Source organism: Otolemur garnettii, unplaced genomic scaffold (assembly GCF_000181295.1).
Source record: "Otolemur garnettii isolate 467f Iridium unplaced genomic scaffold, OtoGar3 scaffold00149, whole genome shotgun sequence".
Lineage (NCBI taxonomy): Eukaryota > Metazoa > Chordata > Mammalia > Primates > Galagidae > Otolemur > Otolemur garnettii.
Window position 1 is genome coordinate 2,930,295 of NW_003852544.1, and position 19,566 is coordinate 2,949,860.

General features: G+C 42.5%; 1 non-coding gene across 1 annotated transcript; it reads left to right on the forward strand.

Annotated features, from left to right (window-relative positions):
- The first annotated feature begins 18,826 nt into the window (after positions 1-18,826).
- LOC111728320 lies at positions 18,827-18,966 on the forward strand. Its single transcript, XR_002775653.1, has one exon. It is a non-coding gene; the product is annotated as a U4 spliceosomal RNA (small nuclear RNA).
- The last annotated feature ends 600 nt before the right edge of the window (positions 18,967-19,566 follow it).

Here is a 19,566-nt window from a genome sequence, read left to right on the forward strand (position 1 = left end):
TGTGTACGCATTGTTTTGGCACCCTCTATATATGTGTACGCATTGTTTTGGCACCCTCTATATATGTGTACGCATTGTTTTGGCACCCTCTATATTTATCACCTCTCAAGAAAACCCTGTACCCCTTAGCCACTACTCCCCCTTTTCCCCTCCCATCCTAGTCTTTTACTAGGACAAATCCACTTTCTATCTCCATAGATTTGCTGATTCTGAATATTTCATGTAAATGGGATCATACCACATGGATCTTTAATATTTAGCTGCTTCTGTTTATTGTAATATTTTCAAGGTTCATTGATGTGGAAGTATGTATCAGTACTTCATTTGTTTCCATGGCCAAATAATATTTCATTGTATGGGTAGAGCATATTTTATTTACCTATTCATTGATGTTGTTGATAGACATTTAGATTGTTTCCACTTTTGGGCTGTTATGAATAATGCTGCCATTTATATACAGGATGAATATTCCTAATCCAAAACTCCCAAATCTGAAATGCTCCAAAATTCTAGACTTTTTGAGGGCTGACATGATGCCACAAGTGGAAAATTCCACAGCAGACCTCATGTGATGGGTCATAGTCAAAAAGCAGGTATACGAAACAGTTTATTCAGTTTCCCCAAGGAGAAAAATACCCTCCCTTCAGCTGCAATGTATCTTTTCACCGCGTGCTCAGACTCCTCAGGCAAGCACCCCAGAAAGGGTAATAAAATGGCACATGTGCAAGCTGAACATGCCAGGCAGGTTCCCCATGATGCCCTATGTGAGGCCAAGGCCTACACCATGGTGGCTGCAATAGGGACACCTTTGCTTTCTGATGGTTCAGTGTACACAAACCTTGTGTCATAAACAAAATTATTTAAAATAATGTACAAAATGTATATTCAGGCACTGTATATAAGGCGTTTGTGAAACGAAATTTAATGTTTAGATTTGGCTCCCATCCCCAAGATTTGTATATATATCTAATTATGTAGAAGCAAATATTCCAAAATCTGAGAAATCGGAAATCCGAAACAGTTCTGGTCTAAGCATTTTGGATAAGGGATGCTTCATCAGCACAAGTTTTTGTGTAGATCTATGTTAACTTTTCTCTGTGACCCGTATCTATGAATGGAATTGCTGGCTCCTATGGTAACTTTACATTTAACCATTTCACCTTCCCACCAGCAATGTTTGAAGGTTCCAATCTCTCTACATTCTCCCCAACATTTGCTGTTACCTCTTTCTGATTACAGCCATTCTGGTGGGTGGGAAGAGGCATTTTGGTTTGCAGTTCTCTGATGGCTAAAAATGCTAAGAGTCTTTTCATGTGCTTATTGGCCATTTGCATATCTACTTTGAGAAGTGTCTTTTTCTACTTGTTGCCCATTTTTAAATTGGGTTATTGTTTTTTTTATTATTGAGCTTATATATTCTCTATACAGGCTCCCTATCAGATATATGACTTCCAAATTTTTTTTTTCACTCTGTGAGTTGTCTTTTCACTTTCTTTATGGTATCTTTATGAAGCACAAAAGAATTAAATTTTGATCAAACCCAATTAATATATTTTTCTCTTTGTGGCTTCAGGACCCAGCTTCTCGATCATAAACAAACAAAAGAAACTTTGAATGCCAGTTACCTCTAGAGAGATGACAATCAGATTTTCAAAATTTGATGCGGAATATGAAAGTACTTTTAAAGTACCTTTTAAAGAGGTAAAGGGGATTTGGTACTTGAAAATAGGTTTACTGTATTATGGACATAAAACAATAGCTTTCTTTCTAGTAAACATTGGAACCACCTCCCTAGAAGGGATCTTTTAGGAAAACCTGTTATGGCAGTGTGCAAATGTAGGTTAGAATGTTTCTGTCCAATCATCACATAGTGGCTTGGGAATATATTTTGGGTAAATTATAGTTTCTTTTCACTAATTTTATTTTGTACCCAATCCTGGGACCGCAGTGCTGTGAAAAGTGAAGTCAGGGTTCTGGAAATGGTGAGGTACGCTTTCCCAGGCTATTTGTGAGGAGTGCCCATGACATCAGCTTTTCTTTTTCAAAATGACAATAAAAGAAAGGCAAAACAAACTTTGAAAACTTTAGGAGGAAAAGAAATCCAGGAAAATCTGTCAGCTCTGAATTGCCAAGAGCTCCTTAGCAGAGCTGGGTGGGAGGCTTGGACACGCCCGGGACTCTGCTGGGTGTGTTTTTTCTTTATTTCTTTCTGTAAAAGCAGAAGGACTGAGATTTGGTAAGTCTAGTCACAAATGTAGAAGAAATGAGGCCAGCCCAGAGCTCTTTGACTCACTGGTATGAGACCTCATTCTTTGAATGGACTCGATTATGGAAATTAAAGAGTGAAAAAAGTAAATAAACACGTTCAAGTCATAAGTGAAGTCTCTGTCCTAACCATCTGCTGTGGGCTGAGTCGTGTCCCCTCCAAGCTCTCTCAGTGCCTCAGAATGTGACCGTATTTACAGACAGGACTGTTGTTGAGGTAATTATGTTAAAATTAGCTCATGAGGGTGGGCCCTACCTAATCCAGTATGACTGGTGTCCTTATAGAAAGAGAAGATGAGGACACAGACACACACAGAGGGATGACTACGTGAGGACACAGGGAGAAGGTGGCTGTCTGCAAACCAAGGAGAGAAGCCTCAGGAAGAATCAACCCTTTTGGCACCTTGATCTCTAACTTTCAGCCTCCAGGACTGTGAGGAGATAAATTTCTGTGTAAGCTACCTGGTCTGTGGTACTTTGTTAATGGTAACACTAGCAAATTAATACACCATCTATTTTTACTAATTTTTGTAAAGAGAGTTATTTTTTTCCTATAGAAGTATTATCATTAGCTGTACTTTGCACAGGAGGTAGCTGAGCAACTTCCCTAAGAAATTCAGCCAGTAAGCAGCAGAGAGAGGGCTGGAACCAGGTCTCTGACCTTGCGCCCCCTTCTCCCACCAGCCAACACTGCATTCCTGGAACTTATGGCTGGTTATGTTTCTGGGAAAGGCACTGAGAGCTGAAATGATGTAAGTCTAATCTAATTTATGAATAGAAAAATCTTATTACAGAGGTTATAGTGGGAACCAAGCACTTGATTCCCAAATTGTTATACAAAGAATGAAAATACCATATGTGATCAAGACTATGTTACATGCCTATACAGTGTACAGTGAAAATTGGCAATATAATACCTGCTCTTATAAAATTTAATTTCATTTTTAATATAGTTCCCAGGAGATGGCTTGTGTAGAATGGGATAAGGGGCTAAGGGTTTTGTAGAAACAGCTGGAGATTTCCTGGTTTCCAGAGGTTTTGCCCGAGGCTGAAGCTGAAGTGACTGGTAGGGCAGACGCTATTGGAGGGGGGTGTTGTGTAGGGGAAGGTCTCCTGGAGTCTGACAGTGGGATATTGTATCTTTTCACCAGGGTAAGCACTTGGACCACTGTGGGTAAGGCCCACAGTGTCACTGGCTGAACGGTTGTTCATGGAGGGAAGTTTTACCTACCTTCTGCTTTCAGGATAGCCTAAGATTCTGCCCAGGACCCAGACTCCTGCAGAACCAGAACCCTATCACTGAGCAGGTGATAGGGCTCTGGTTTGGGCTCTACCATTAATCAGTGGTAGACCCAGTGCCCAAGAACAGGCTTGTCTGCACAGTGAGCTCATTTGTGTGAGGATAAAATGTCCAGCTCCAAACCAAAGCCTCTCGAAAGCACCAGTTCCGAGGTATGGTGAGGGTAGGAAAGAGGGCACAATCAGTGATGGCTTTCCTACGGCCCTACGGGTCAGAGCACCACGGTCAGCTGCCCTGTGTCCTGACCACAGCAGGTAGCAGCTTGTTTTCCCTGTTTCAAGTCATCTCGTTCATACTGGATGTGACATCCAGGGCATCTGTGTGGGGAGTCCTTGGCCATCTGTGTCTAGTACAAGTGAAACAGGAAGAAGTGCCTTTTATTTTCTTGTTTTTAGAAAGTCCTTGTCCGGAGCCTGCAGCTGGGAGGAAGGGTGGCCTGGCGTTTTTATTTTTAGAAGGTCAATGGGTGTGTGGGTGTAGGTGGAGGCCTCGGTCAGGGTTGGGGTCTGCTTTCCATTATAAGAGTGCTTTCCATGGAGGCCCGGAATTTCCTCTGGGCTCTCTAATGAGGAACATAAAACCCTGATGCCCACCTAGAGGCGGTGGTCTGGTGGAGAGTGGCTTGCCACCTTGCTTTTTCTGTGTCCTCATGAGACATCTCACAGTAGTCCAGTTAGAAGATAGATGCAGAGATCTGTGATGAGAGTTCATTTGGATATGGTCTTCACTATCTTTGTGTCCCATTTTAAATATAAACAGAATCAAAACACAAGCCAAAAAACACAAAACTCCAAAAGACAACTTCGTCATTTTTCTAATTTTCTTTATGTGCTCCATCTGTCTGCCTAGCTATGTGTATCTACCTACCAGTCTCATATCTATCTATATGTTTGTCTATATCTATACACCCATCTATCATCTATATCTATTATCTATATCTATCAATCATATTATCTCTCTAGCTCTAGTGATCATCTATCTGTCTAAATCTGGAAAGAAATCAATGAAGCACAGATGTCTCTCACCCCAACATTTTCAGTGGGAAAACCAGTCTCTTGCTAGCTATGAAAATACCATTCCATTGACCTTTTGACATATCTTTGGACCTTAGACTAATGACCCAGTTATATCCAATTATTCTTAACCCTAATAGAAAAAGGAAGTGGATGCTTTAAAGGAAGGGGGAAAAAAAAGAAGCTAGATCTGTGAGACAGTTCAATTCAACTCCAGCTTCTCTGAGGAAATGAGACCAAACTATTCCTGACAGATGAGAATCCATTGATTTTTTTCCTCTCAATTTCCCTGCAAAGGTGATATCCTCCAGTGGTGGTGTACCTTTTGGCTTCTGGGATTAAGATTTAGCATGATTTTGTAGTTTGGTTTTTAATGGTGCTAAACTGGGATTAGCTATCATACAGAATTGAACGTCCGATGTTCTGTTGGCAAACTGGGCTGGCAGTTCCATTTTACAGTCTTCCATTTGGCTAGTGTGAGAGTGTAACAGAAGGCTTTGATCACCAGGGAAGCTGTCTTTCCCCGCACCTTATTCTCAGCTGACAGCCCATGTCTGCAACTGGATTCTCGTGAGAAAAAGTGCAGGGGAGGCAGGAAGTGGGACCCCAGGAGTCTGTTCTCATGACACGGGGACGTGGGTTCAGTGGAAACAATGGGATGGTCTGCTCTCTTTCCAGCTTTTGGTTGCCTTTCTTCTTTGAAGATCTTTCTTTCTCCTGACCCTTTCACCCACCCAGACCCTCTCCCGGGGATGGGAAGCAGGATATTTTCGTAGAATCTTTGTTCCTGGGAGGAGCTCATGCTCGCTCTGAGTCTGACTCTCACTTCCAGTCCCAGCTACTCAGGTGCCCGTGGACTGCCTGCAGGAATCTCTCTGGGGATTCTAAGCTTTCCTGGCCATGTTTTATCAAAATAGGAGCAAAAAGCACTCCTCTGGTTGATATAAAGTCCTAAATGGATTTAAAAATATCACAACATAAAATATTAAACATCACTTGCAATTAATTGCCCTTTTAAGGTCAGTGAGGGCTTTACCCAGAACTGTTCAAGGGAGGCGATGGTCAGTCCTGAAGGCAAAGGGCAGGAGCTGTGATGTGAATTGGCTGCAATCCTCGGGGGCTTGCCAGAGGTGGTGAGCACTGGGGAATTCAAGGTGTGGGTGGGAGCTGCACCCACCACAAAGGGTTGCGAGCCAGCTAAGTAGGGAGTGCCAGGGCGTGATTAGAATTGACTTGTATAGTGAGTGGCTGGAAGAGGAGGCTTGAGTGAGTCCTGTGTTGCTTTCCAGCCTCCCAACATCCCTGGAGCCTGCAGAGCCGATAGGGCTGCTCCCTCCACGGTGGCGAGCTAGAGTGGACTCAAAGGGGCATACTTAAGTTATTCAGCTTCCAAATACAGGGCTGGCAGCTCTCTAGTATCCTAAGACTCAGTTCTTGAACTTCTGAGCACATTTTCACACTGGCTACTTGAACATTTTTCTAGCTTAAAAGGAGTTTCCGTTCAAACCCTCCACTTTCCTCTACCTTACTCCATTTGAAATACTCATTTTGACATATCTCAACACCAGCCTCGAAGAAGCAAATAGATTCTCTCAGTTTTTATCCCTCTCCTCAGGGATGGCTTTCTCTGGCATAAACTACACTGGGTCTATAAGATGACATTCCCGGGTTATCACTGTTTTGCTCAGCAAACTTTGCTATGTAATAGCATTTTACACACAAAGCTGCTTCTAGCTTTCTGTTACTTGGTTTGCACATGGCAGTTCAGGTTGAAATCTTTCTCCCTTATGCTTGAAAAAGAAAATTTTGCCTTTCCTTAACCTGGGAATAACCCTTCTTCCCCAAACAAGCTTCTTTGTAACCAATATCTGAAAAGGGGCAGGGAATTTAGTGTGTTTAGGGCATAGTTGAGAATTTGAAAATCTACAAAGACAAGTTAACAAAACACCATTTAACTTGGACTTGGATGAGATCAAGAGAATTGTCCATACTGCTTACTTTGCCACCTCAACCCACTCCCTCTCTTCAATTTAACTTCACAGGTTTGGGTGGGAAGGCCATTCTCCAGCTGCAGGTGGTCCTGGGGCCCCACACCTGGGCACTGGGACATTTGTATCTTTATGGTTTTCACTTGCCCCACAAGAGCATCCATATCCAGGGCAACTTGTGAAACTCAATACAGGGTTTTCAGAGTGCTTCGTAATTCATTCCTGAAGGGAGGTTTCCATCAGCTTATGCTGACAGGAAAAGGAAGTAAGTGGACGTAAACTTCCCTACAACCAGGCAGAATTTTCTTGGCTCAAATGTCCCATGCCCACTTGAAAATTGGAAAAGAGCCACATGAGAACCAGTGCAGGCCTGAGCACAGCCTGCCAGTCCCGGGAAGATCTAATCACAGAGTAAGAAGATGCTTGCTTGTATTCATATGCATTGTGGAGCCCTATATGGTCAAGGTAAAGTTTTCTCAACCAGATACATTCTGGTTGGCTGCAGAATAAGATACCTGCTCCTGCTCATTTGTTTAAGGCCCATAACTGAACTTATAACTCCTAGATTATTGCCGTAGGAATCTCACTAATGGTTATAAGCGGCTTTATTGCCTGTAAGACATTATCACTGGAGCAACAGGTGCAGAGGGAACTGGGCTGCCCTTGCCACAGGCAGGAGATAAGGGGTGAGGAAACGCTTACTGAAGGAGTGTTCTCTAAAGCAAATTCCATCTCTCCCTCTCCCATGAGTCTTTATGGCTTTCCCCACCCCAAGCTCAAAAAGAGAGGGAGAGGAAAGACGGGCAACATCCCAAAGATGTTTGTTGTGCAATTTGGCAAAAGCAAAAATATTTTACTTTTCACTAAGGAAAACCAAGGGCAAATTAGGAAGCTAGGATAACAAAAATTTCACACAGACACTGACTTAAATAATTTTTATCCAAATGAAATGGGGAGAAGTTTAAAGAAAGGATTTTTAACTTTTCCCAGTGGAACTATTTTCTTTCTCCAAAGCAGGCACCATCGCTGATCCAAATCTATTCTTCTAAAGGGGCCGATATACCAGATGGAGTGACTGGTAAAGTTGACAGGGTTAACAGGCCCCTTCAGTCACATTTAGGAGAGCTGCGAAGCGCCCTTCAGATGCCTGCCGCAACTCTGAGCATTTTTGCAGGAAGAGCTGTTGAAGCAGGGTCTGTGGTGATGACATGGTGACCTGAGGCTGGAATGGAGTGGACAGAGTTGGAGCTCAAAGGCTGTGGGTGTGCTGGTCTGCAGAAGAGACCAAGTGGTATCTGCCCAGCTCCTTAATCTCAAATCTATAACAGTGGAATAAATGTTCTTTATGGTCTGTAGAAAGTGTGAAGTGAAGCTGGAAGTTGTAGATCACTCTTGCAAAAGGCAGAAGATTCAAACTATCTGAAGAGAAACCAGAGTTTATAACTCCTGTAATGCCAGCACTTTGGGAGGCCAAGGTTGGAGTATCAGCTGAGGCCAGGAGTTCCCGATCAGCCTGGGCAACATAACAACATAGTGAGAGAGTGAGAGTGAGACCCCTGTCTCAAAAAAAAAAAAAAAGGAAGAAGAAGAAAGGAAGGAAGGAAGGAAGGAAGGAAGGAAGGAAGGAAGGGAGGGAGGGAGGGAGGGAGGGAGGAAAAATATAAACTGAATGCAGCAAAATTTGGGGATTCTGGGTGGAGCTTACCTGGGAATTCTTTATACTTCCTCTGGCAACTATTCTGTAAGTCTAGCTGTAGGTCACATCTTCAGAAAATTTCAGAAGTCTACAAAAAGATGCCATAATAAAATTCATTGGTAAATTGGTAAAAGTTCATTGGCAAAATGAACTTTTTCATGTCATGAAATCAAACTCAAACTGTTCAATGTTCCTTAGACACAAGATTTCAGATTTAAGCACTTTGGAAAATAGATGCCCATCCCTTGATTCTGAATTCAAACATTGGCTAGATCATATAAATTTTGAGACTGGGGCCCCTTACATTCTTCTGATGTAATGCTTGCAGAAGGACAAAGGGTCACAGTTATTGAGACATCCTATGTAGTAATCACTCTACAGGCATCAGTGTTCATTCTAGTGAAGAGTGTTTTGCACATGGCTTTGTTTTATTTGCAAATGGAATAGCTAGGTAAAGCAACAGACAGCCTGCATTTAGGGAAAAAGATGTTTTCACCTTTAGCCAGATGGTAGAGAAGGAATCCTTATAAATATCATGTTTGACAGGTGCCTTCCTGGTTTAACTGATGGGGAAAGTGAAGCCCAAAGAGGTTACATTTCCACATACCCCAGAGCTGGCAGGTGGAGGGATGTGGGTCTGCATTGAGCTTGGGAAGGGATGAGCTGTTCTCAAAGTGATAGAAAGCTTGGGAGTGCCCAGAAAGGCTTCGAGACAGGCAGTGCTTGGCACAAAGAAGGGATAAGTTCCAAATTTCAAGGTAGGAGGTGAGAAAGGGTTTACCTGGAGCCCAGAAAGCCAACGTCTTCAAAGCAATGAGTTAGGAAGGGGCAGGCAGTGTTTGAAAGGAATGTGAGAAACCTCTGTTTGGCTGGTGTGAGAGGTATGTAAGGAAGAGAAGGGAGATGCCAAGACTGAGAAGCTGGCCAGATGATGGACTCTGCCCAGCAAAGTGCTGCCCAGGAAATTTGCAGAGATGAGCGATGTGGTCTGGAGGAAGGGCTGAAACCAAACCCTCCTACTTCCAGCCTATCCCCACCCCTCAACTGAGCAATGGGCCTTTTAGCAAAAAAAAAAAAAAAAGAAAGAAAGAAACCATGTGGGCCACCAAAAGTAATCACCCCCATTTCAAAATACATTACACTCAAAGGTTCACATTGTTATTGTAAGTGGTCAAGAGATCATCATAAACACAGAGACAATTCAGGCTATGAATTATTGAAACAGTATTTTGTCCTAAGGAGGCTATCTAGATGTGGGGCTCCTGAGATGGACTGGTCTCCAGGGACATGGGAAAAACCTGGACAAGGTGGGTTATCCATCCTAGAAGATCATGTTTACAATACACTTTGGATTATAAAAAGAAAGCATTGCCTTAAAAATCCTGAGACAATTCATAGAAGGCAAGAGTATGTCTATGAGAAACACTAAGGCAGAGCGTGACCATGTCTACACATTTCAGGCAAACCCACGTACTTTCTACATCCCTGCTGCACTCATTCCCTCATCCTAATTGTGGTCAGTCCAGAGCTGCAGCAGCCAGCAGGGCAGGGGACCCAGTGTCACCAGGTCTGCACGCTGCCCCACACCCCATGGAGAGAGCTTGCTTTCTGAGGATGGTTGCTCTTGTTTGTTTTTATTACAGAAAACTTTCTTAAGCAACTGGCTTAACAACATTATTCACTATTTTTGTTTGCTTTTAGGACTGTCTGTATGCAGAGAAGGGAGAGATGTAGTTTGCTAAAGGTAATCAAGGAAGACATTACCCATCCCAGCCAGGTCCAGAGCAGTGTCGGAAGTTGTGGGTGCCAACTGTGTCAGTAGGCAGCTTGTCACCTCACTGAACCCATTGTCCTGGGGATAAAATGGTGGGACAATACATGTCTTTTTTCTCTTGCCAAAGAGAAACAGGACTCTAAAAAGAGATGGTACTCATGCAAGTTCATCAATCCCTGCATAAGTGCTAAGTATCAAGCAAGCCGTTACAATTTCATGGAGAACATAATACATAATCTAGATGTTAAAAAACATGCATGTGTTTTTAAAGATTATTACTTTTTTGATTTATAAAGTTTTTCTAATATTAAATATATATCTGTACAGAATATGTCCTCGGGGGATAGTTCACATTATTATGCTTATTATTAATATTTGAAAGCCCTATTTTGATTTTAAATATATTTCATATTTGATACGTTTTTCTTATGTTAAGAATTTTGGAATGCTTATTTTGGAAATTACAGAAATACAAAAATAGAGCAGTGTTGCCACTGAATAGAAGCAGCATGAGAGAGCTTTTTACCTGTCTTGCTCCCAGACTAGAAGTCTGGACCACGTGCGTGGTCACCTGCCTCCTCCATAGGCCCATGTCCCCTGCAGAGGGGGGACACCTGGATCATGGCCTCTGCCCTCTGCCAGCCTAGTGCACACCTCATGCCTGTGGGTGGCCTTCATGTTCTTCATGGGTTCCAAATATGGGCTGCCAAGGACAAAGCAGAGAGCCCCAGGATGAGACAGGCAGGGCAGTAGCCAGCATGGGGGCAGGGGGAGCTGTGCGTAGAGCTGCAGCATCTGGGCCTGGGTAGGGGCCGCCTCCCTGGCCTCGGCAGGATTGATGGGACTGGCGGGCAGCTGGTGAGAGCCTGCCTCCAGCTCTGAAGGCTCTGCTTGGGCACCATTAATCTTTTCCTCTATGAACATTTGTGGATGTCATCTGTAACTGGAAAAAAAAAAAAAAAAAGCAACTTGTGATGAAACTGCTGCCCCAGGTTTCAACAGAAGAAGGGCCTCTCTCCATTTCAGCACCCTGAGCCCCAGAGACAGCAGGGTTTTATTAAGTTAATTGTGAACAGGAGAGTAGCAGAAGCCAATAACCAGGCCCTGAAGCACAGGAGTTATGTGACCTCAGGGAGGACAGGCAGTGGTGGGCCACCCACTGTCACTGCCTGTCCTTGGACGATACAGATGGGGTCTCTGGTTGGGGAGCGCCTGTGAGAGGATGGCGGCTCCCACCTGTGGAATCTCTTCCAGACAATAGGATATCAAGCCACTGTTAGGTTTCTTTTTTCCTTCCAAACTCCATATCCAAAATTATTTCAATTGAATGGCTTCAATCTCTGAGATTCTCAAAGCATGTTAGAGTTGATGAATTACTGATCTTCACTCAATAATAAATGACATGAGAGGAAGTATGGATAAAACCAGGCACGACTACCGGCAGCCCTCTTTACAAGGAGGTTTTTCATCTGCAACCTCAGCAGGTATCAGGTAGACAACACGGTCTCTAATCACATGCTCTACCTTCCAGAGGGAACCTTTTATCTAAATCTGTTGCTAAATCAGACCACCTTTTGTATTTTAATTCCTATATGGGGATTATCCTTTGTATCAGAGTTTGCTTTTAGTCAATGGCTTTTTCAACTTACTGAAGACCTCTAGCTTTGTTTCCCAGAGACTCAATAAAAATATTTCATTCCATTAGTAAGCCACCATGTAATTTTTAAGCATTTATTTTTGCTTTTACAACAAACTTTGAGAAATGCATACAAATTATGATGAATCTCATTTTTAAAGAAATAGTTTCAGAGAAAGTGGAGGGTTTGCCAAAGTCTGAATCTCAAAGCTAGACTGGAGTTTGGAACCCAATTCTTCTCATTCCAAATCCTGTACTCTAATCAGTGGTCCACCAGGACCCCTGGCAGGCTGTGAGGCCATAAGATATGACATGACTTCTACAGTTCCATTTGATAAAAGTATGTCTAGGTGTTCAGGGACTTGGGGTTGGAATGTTTGTGGAGACCCAGTCAAGTTCCATGTGGTGTGGTCCAGACCTTATCTGGTGGAGACTCCAGCAGCTTTCAACCAGCAGAGAACCATGATTAAGCTGTGCATGACTGTGGTCACCCTGGCAGCAGCTGGGAAGTGGTTACATGGCGGGACTGGTGGTAGACCACCCAGTGGGTTGTTTAAGTTACTCTGGAAGAATTAGGGAGGCACATCCAACCTCAGAAAGTGACAGCAGGAATGGAAAGATTGGGAAGAATGAAAATCAAATACCACCAGCACAATATATGAGATTTAGATGCTGAACAAGGGAGTAGTTGGGTGATGAACATGTCAGTCCTGGAGGGCTTGGATGCCCAGTGGGTAGAGATGCTAACTTGTTCTTCCCCCTAAGTCTGGGGCCTGCAGAGTGAGACCAGATGAAACTGTTGGGTAGAATCCTGAACATGGGGGCTGGGGAAAGAGGGCTGAGGTGCAGGTCCGGGAGAAGTCTGTGTGCAGATGTGACTGATTTCTGGTGGTGCATAGATTGTTCAGGGATAGGACACAGGAGAAGAGAGTTCTAGACTCTGGTAGAGTCTTAGCAAAGTTCCCCTGAGGCATGGCTTCCTTTCATGGTGAGGTTTAATTCAGTGCCTTGGATTCATTTCAGGATTACTTACAAATAAAGAGTGTTAAAAAAAAAAATCACTGTCCTCACATTAGCATTTGGCCACCGTCAATATATGAATCCTCATTAAAGCAAATTCTATTTCAGTGAAAGAATAAGAGCCAAGCACACAGTTCTCTTCTTTTTAATTAAGAAAGGTTTGGCCTGTAACAATAGACCAGAGCAAATAGTTACCCTGAGTTTTTCCAATGTCTAAGTGTATTTACCTCTCTGTATTGTTGGTCATAAACTTCATAGAATGACTTCTCCAAACAAGCAGAAAACATCCAGCTGTTTAATCCCACATTGAAGCCAAACTCATTTTCAAACGAGACAGAGAAACTCTTAGAAGCAAATGTGACAGCCCCTCCCTTCTCAAGATCAAACAAGGTAATGTGACTTTCAGTAATTTTTAACTCCAGGCCTTAATCACCCCGAGAGCAGAGGCAGCTGATGTTAGTCATGTCTAATTAAAATTGTTCTGTGCCATTTAGCTCCTAATGACTGCCACTGCACCATTTCCCACATAGTGGTTGGTCAATTTGCCTCAATCTATCATCAAGATTTCTCAATTAGTTATAGTAATTATAACTCCAAAGTCAATAGCAGTATCAAAGCAAGGTTAAGTAAACACCATAAAGGTATTAGGGATGAGAATAACTACAAACCTAGTGATGTTATTCATAGGCACACCATGGAATCAAGATGTAACTTAAACCTTTCTAAAAGGGTAAGAATTAAAAGTTTGGGACACAGAAGGTGGGTGTGATTGGTGGGGGGGCGGGGCTTATGGATGTGATGATGGAGTGGGGCTGCCAATGGGCTCCCAGGCCTTGCGTCTCAAGGTCACAGGTTGAAAGCCAGCCCAAGGAATGGGGATTGGGCATTTTTAGGAGGTTCTAATGGTGTACCCATGAACAATTCTCAGCACCATTCTCATCAAGCTCTCCTTAAAGCAAACCCTATTATAGAATAAAAACAAATATGAAATGTAAGTCTAGATTGGAAGCAAAGACTCTAATCAGGGCTTTTGCTAATGAGTTTATGTAAGGACAGGAAATGAGATTGTGTTCCCTAGTCAACCCCTGCCCTTTACTTATGAGTGTTTCTTAATCAAATCAAACTTCAGCCCACACCCTAGAAGGGCAAAGAAAAGGTATGATTGTTGGGCCACTCCCTGTTCTATTCTTTCCTGAATTGATGGAGAATTTCCTGCTATGGGGTTATAAATCTCTATGGGAATGTTTAAAATTACTTAAATCTCAGGGAAGGGGCCTTGGACTTGCACTTCCTCCTCTCCATGCCTGCAGGGTTGCATAGACCAGTCCAGTGCTACTGGTGACATACATATGCTTGTGTGTGTACAAAGACATATATATGAGATACACAGATGATTACATGTATGTGACACACACATCACTGCCTTAGCTCAGGCTGCTGTAACAAATGCCACAAAATGGGTGACTTTAAACAACAGATATTTACTGCTCACAGTTCTGGAGGCTGAGAGTCCAGGATCAAGGTGGTAACAGAGTGAGATTCTCATGGGACTTTTCTCCTTGAGTTGCAGACAGGCTACCTTCTCACTGTGTCCTCACATGGGAAAGAGAGAGAGAGGGAGAGCGTGTACACACCCATATGTCCATGAGGGAGAGTGCTGGGATCTCTGGTCGCTTCTTACAAAGGCACTAATTTAAGGTGACCAGATGTCTCGCTTTTGGCGGAACAGCCCCAATTTTTAACAATTTGTCCTGCATCCTACGGTGTTTTAAAAAAGTCCTGATTTTTGGAAAGAATGCACGACAAGCTAGGGAATGGAGGGAGAATGGGAAGGGAATATACAGTTTTCGGTTGCCATGTGGCTAATTCACCAGGATATGAGTTTTATATTATTTTTGTTAATTTTATATTGTTAAACTTTAGTAATAAGAAATAATTGTTGAGAACTGATTATCGAGAACTGCTTATCCAAGTTCACATTGTTGATCGGTTGTTAGAATTTGACCACCATTGTTTGGACTTAATGAACAATGGCATTTTTTGGCATTGGCAACCACGAAAACATTTTGTAACTTTCTCAGATGATACACATCATACTGCGTGCTAGTGCTACTTAAACAAGTGATGTCAACAAATCGCTATTCAGATAATTTAGGTAAGTAATTTATTTATTTATTTCATGAATTCAGCAGACAATACTCATATTATTTATATTTTATAGTGCTGGCAAAAAATCTAGCACTGGCTTTAAAAGTGACACTTACAACTTATGAGGTATCATTATTAAAAAAATATATTGATAAGGAAAGGGTTAAATTTTGGGCATCAGCAAAAATCACAATAGAGAACAAATGGTTAGAAATATTTCATCATTTTGAAACAAACAATGTTCCATAAATAATGCACTAAAAATTGTGAGATATGCGCTGTCCTTACCAGGAACTAACACTGCGACTGAACACATTTTTTCTACAGTAAATAAAGTGTGGACATCAGAAAAATCACAATTAAGTGTTGAGACTTTGAAAGCTATTTTATGTGTGAAATATAATTTAACAAATTCTTGTGAAAAATTTCATGACCTTCTAAACAATCTACTGACAGCAATCTACTAAAAAAAATTCACTCAAATGAGAACTATGCCAAAGAATAAAATAATACTATACATAATTTTTAATGTATTATATTTATAAATTGTACTTATGTTGAAATTTAAAAAATACATTACAATACTATTTTTGCGTTCTATGAAAATTTCTGTTGCTCCATATAGACCAAATTTTTAATTAAGAACCTCTCCACCACCAATGGCGTCCCGCTTTACCAATGTTAAAATCTGGTCACCTTACACTAATTCCACCATGAGGATCCTACCCTTGTGACCTAATCTGAATGTAACTACCTGCCAAAGACCCCATCTCCAAATACTGTTGTGGATAGACTAACATAACATCATAACACAGTTATCTGAATCTTATTCTGATTTCTATTATGTTAGCTCCCTGGGAAATATTTTTAGGCACCAAGAACAATTTATATGTTCCAACAGGCTTAGAATGAACTGTTCTTGGGAACAAAAAAAATGACTTCCTCCCCAACGTAAATTTGACTTTTTTTCCTTTTTTCTTTTCTGAGTTTCTGGAAAATTGAAATGATTTGTGAGTGCATTTCTCTTGTCCCTAGTGAAGAGGGGTTCCCCATCCACACCCTCCATGCCCCACAGGATTAATGTTGTGGAAACGCTGGGACTATCTGCTGAGTGTAAATGTGATACTTCTCTGCACACTACCTGTGTCACCTTCAGGAGTACTGAGTAGTGTTAGCCCACAACCTGTCTACATCTGGGGTAGGATACACCTAATAGAAGACTCATCATTTCAACTATCTTAAGGTGTACAGTCCAGCGGTATCCAGTTCATTCACACTGTGAGGCAACCATCACAACTATCCATCCCTAGAACTTTCTCATCTTCCCAAACTGAAACTGTCCCGATTAAACAGAAACTCCCCGTCCCCTCTTCCCCACCCCTTCTGGCAACCCCCATTCTTTCTGTCTCTACAATCGGGCTCTGCTAAGTTCCTCATCTGAGCAGAATCCTACAGTCTGTCTCCCCTTGTGACTGGCTTACTTCACGGAGTATAGCCACCTCCAGGTTCATCCATGTTGCAACATGAGTCAGCATTTCCTTCCTTTTACAGGCTGAATAATACTCCATTGTATGTACTGTGTTTATCCATTCATTTATCTGCCATCTAATTTTGTAAATAAAGTTATTTTTGGAGAACAGCTGTGTCCTGTTGTTTACACACTGTCTGTGTCAGGCAGTGATGGGTAATTGCAACACAACGTTAAGGGCCACAGAGCCAAAACTATTTACTCTCTGGCTTTTACTGAAAAAACAAACAAACAAAAAACCTCCTGCAGATCCCCATTACAGAAAATATTCTAGAATAAGAAATTATTTTTCCACTGAGAAAGAGGCAACAATGTTCTCAAGGCCTAACTGTGAAAACTCGCCCACTCTCAGCTCTACAGTTCCCCCAACGCAGCTGAGATGAGCGGGCCAGACCCGCCCCACCACCTCAGTGCCTGCCTTTGTGACGTCCCAGCCAGGCAGCCTGCATGTACTGGCTAAAGGGAATTCTTTGCAAGCTCCATCTGTCCCCAGTTTGTCCCAATATTTTTTTAGCCACAGGAGAGCAGCTATACAATCATGCAAGAAGTTGAGCGGACAGCGGAGCCCTGGGAACCCTAATGGGCCCGGGTGTCCCCTGCTTCAGTTGTGCAGCAACCCTTTGCTGACGGGTAGGTCCCTGACCCAGAGCAGCCAAGCCCTGTAGTGGAGACAGACCATCTGCGGTGAGGAAGGCCACGCTGTGAATGGCTGGCGTCCTCAGACTGGGGGTGGTGGTGGCCCGACTGGCCTAGCTTCTCTGCCCCAAACCCTGCACCTAAGCTCCCTCTCACGGCTGCCTTCTGAGGAGTGGATTTTGAGGCTGCAACCTGGGAGACCTTTGCTAGATATTCCAATACAGACAAGTATTCCTAAATCTCGTAGACTGCGGTAAGAACCTGGAAAAAGAAACTGCGATGTGAACTGCTTTCAGGGAAGTTCGCTAGAAAAGGTGTTTTAAAACACAATTCATAGACCTGAAGCTCTGACATTTTCTGCCAATTCAGAGCACAGGATATTTCCTAAATTAGACAGAAGCCTATCTAGAATTTAAAGGCCAGAGGAACATCATGGCATGATGAACATGTTTAAGAAAATAAGTCTTTTGTCTGAGGAGAATAATCCCCCATGCAGGTTGGAAACAAGCTAAAGAATGGTTTTGCTATTATTATTATTGATCATGTAGGAGCATAACTATTTACTTTATAACAAATAATTGATGAAATGTAATCACAATTAAAGTTTCACCATTTTATAATAAATAAGTTTTATTTTATTATCTTATAAAATATGTTTTATAGGAGGTCAGAGATCTTTGCACAGACTTAGCCAGTACTCCTACCAGATCATACTCAGGAAAGGAAAATATTTGATGAAGTGAACATAAAAGGAAATGTATTATGTACTGAGTTTTCTAATCCTTTGCTGTTTTACTTTTGTAAATGCTATTATCAGTGTTTTTCCATCTAAGTATGACATCCAGTAAAATAATCTTTAGGTTATTTTAAGGATCCAGAGACTTTTCCAGTTCAACACAACCTTTCTTCTCTTTGGGCCCTTTGCCTTTGTTGATGCTTGTTGCTTGCCTTTTTTTTTTTCCCTCAGCACTCCACACCCTACTTTTGTTGCTTTCCCTGCCTCACTAGCTTGTACCAACACTGACAACACAGACTGTATTAGCCCCTAAGGGGAATATTCACAGAAACTGAGGCCTGAATTTACAAGTGTTTTACTTATAGAGCAAGTGACTCTGAGTCAGGAGACCTGCATGCAGTTTCTACCTCTGTCACTAGTTTGCATTGTGAGGCTAAGTCAGTCTCATTAGAAAGAGTGGGATGTGGGTAATGATTTTCAAATCAATTATTTTAGATTCTAAATCATGAGAAAACATGACACCTACTGCATTTAGAACATTCATGAGCAAATTCCAGAATTGTGATTCTGTTTCTACAAGCATTTATGAGTAAAAGTATACCTGCATTTCACAATTAAAAATTTTCACGTTTTTAGTGAACTACCATTGGGTAGTGGGGATAGGTTGTCCTAAGCTGTGATAAATAGATCTCAGTGTTTCTTTAGCATTGTTGGTGGTGGCAGTGGGGGCTGGGGAAGTGGTGGGTTGGAAGATATGTTGCTTCTCATTCAGCCCCTCCCCCCAAGAGACGTCACCACTAACACCTGTGGGAGAAGAAGTGAGAGGGGATTGCACATAGGGGATTTTACGGCTGGGGTAGGAACAGACATACATCACATCCTTCTGCCTATACTCCTCTGGTTTCATGTCATATGGCCCCATCCAGAATGCAGGAGGGTGGGCAGGAGAGTTTAACTGTGATCCTTAAAGAAGAGAGGAGGCCAGCCAGGGTGGGCTGCACTCATTATGTGCCCTCCACATACCAGATGTAGGGGGGTTACCAAGATGAATGAGATGGGGTTCCTGTCAAGTTTCACCCACAATCAAGCTTTGCTCAGTGGCAACATCATAGCCAGTGAGGTTTATCTGAGGTGCAATTATTGCTAATTGAAAACTTTCCCAATACCCTGCCATGACGACTTGAAATACAGTCAGCATTGGCAATTTTTGACAGTCTCTACGGAGACTGAATTAAAAAAAAAAAAAAAAAAAGATTCATCCACAATCAGGAGCCTCCATCTGAGAACAGGAATCAGGTTCTGTCTCTCTTTGTGATTGGCTTCTCATACTCAAGCAAATAAACAGTTGTGAAGCTCATTGCTGGGAAGGTAGCCATGTTACAAGAAAGCAGTAATCGCTCCCTTGGTTTTCTTTAGATCTTAATTGGTATTTCATCTTAAACCAGTGTAGCACGTACCAGCTCCCATCTTTCAGCTTCAAATCCACTCCCGTGTGGCAGGCTTTGCGATGCTGGAGCTGAGACTACATTCTCATTTGTCTGGAAGCTTCTTGTGGGAGCCTGACAATCAGGCATGTGGAGGGGAAACAGCTAGTCTGGCTGAGGGCCAGGGCACTTTCTGCATTCCGTGGCTGGTTGTTCCTTTCGGCACCACTTCCGATTCCCTGGCGGCATTGGCCACCTGCATCCTCCGTCTTTTCTGTCACGTTTGCATACCAGTTTCATCGGGTACTCCCAGATGGACCAGCACCTCCCTGGCAGTGTCCCTGTGCAGAGGTCTGAGTCACAGCTCAGCAAGGCCTCCTGCTTTGAGCTCTGACATACTAA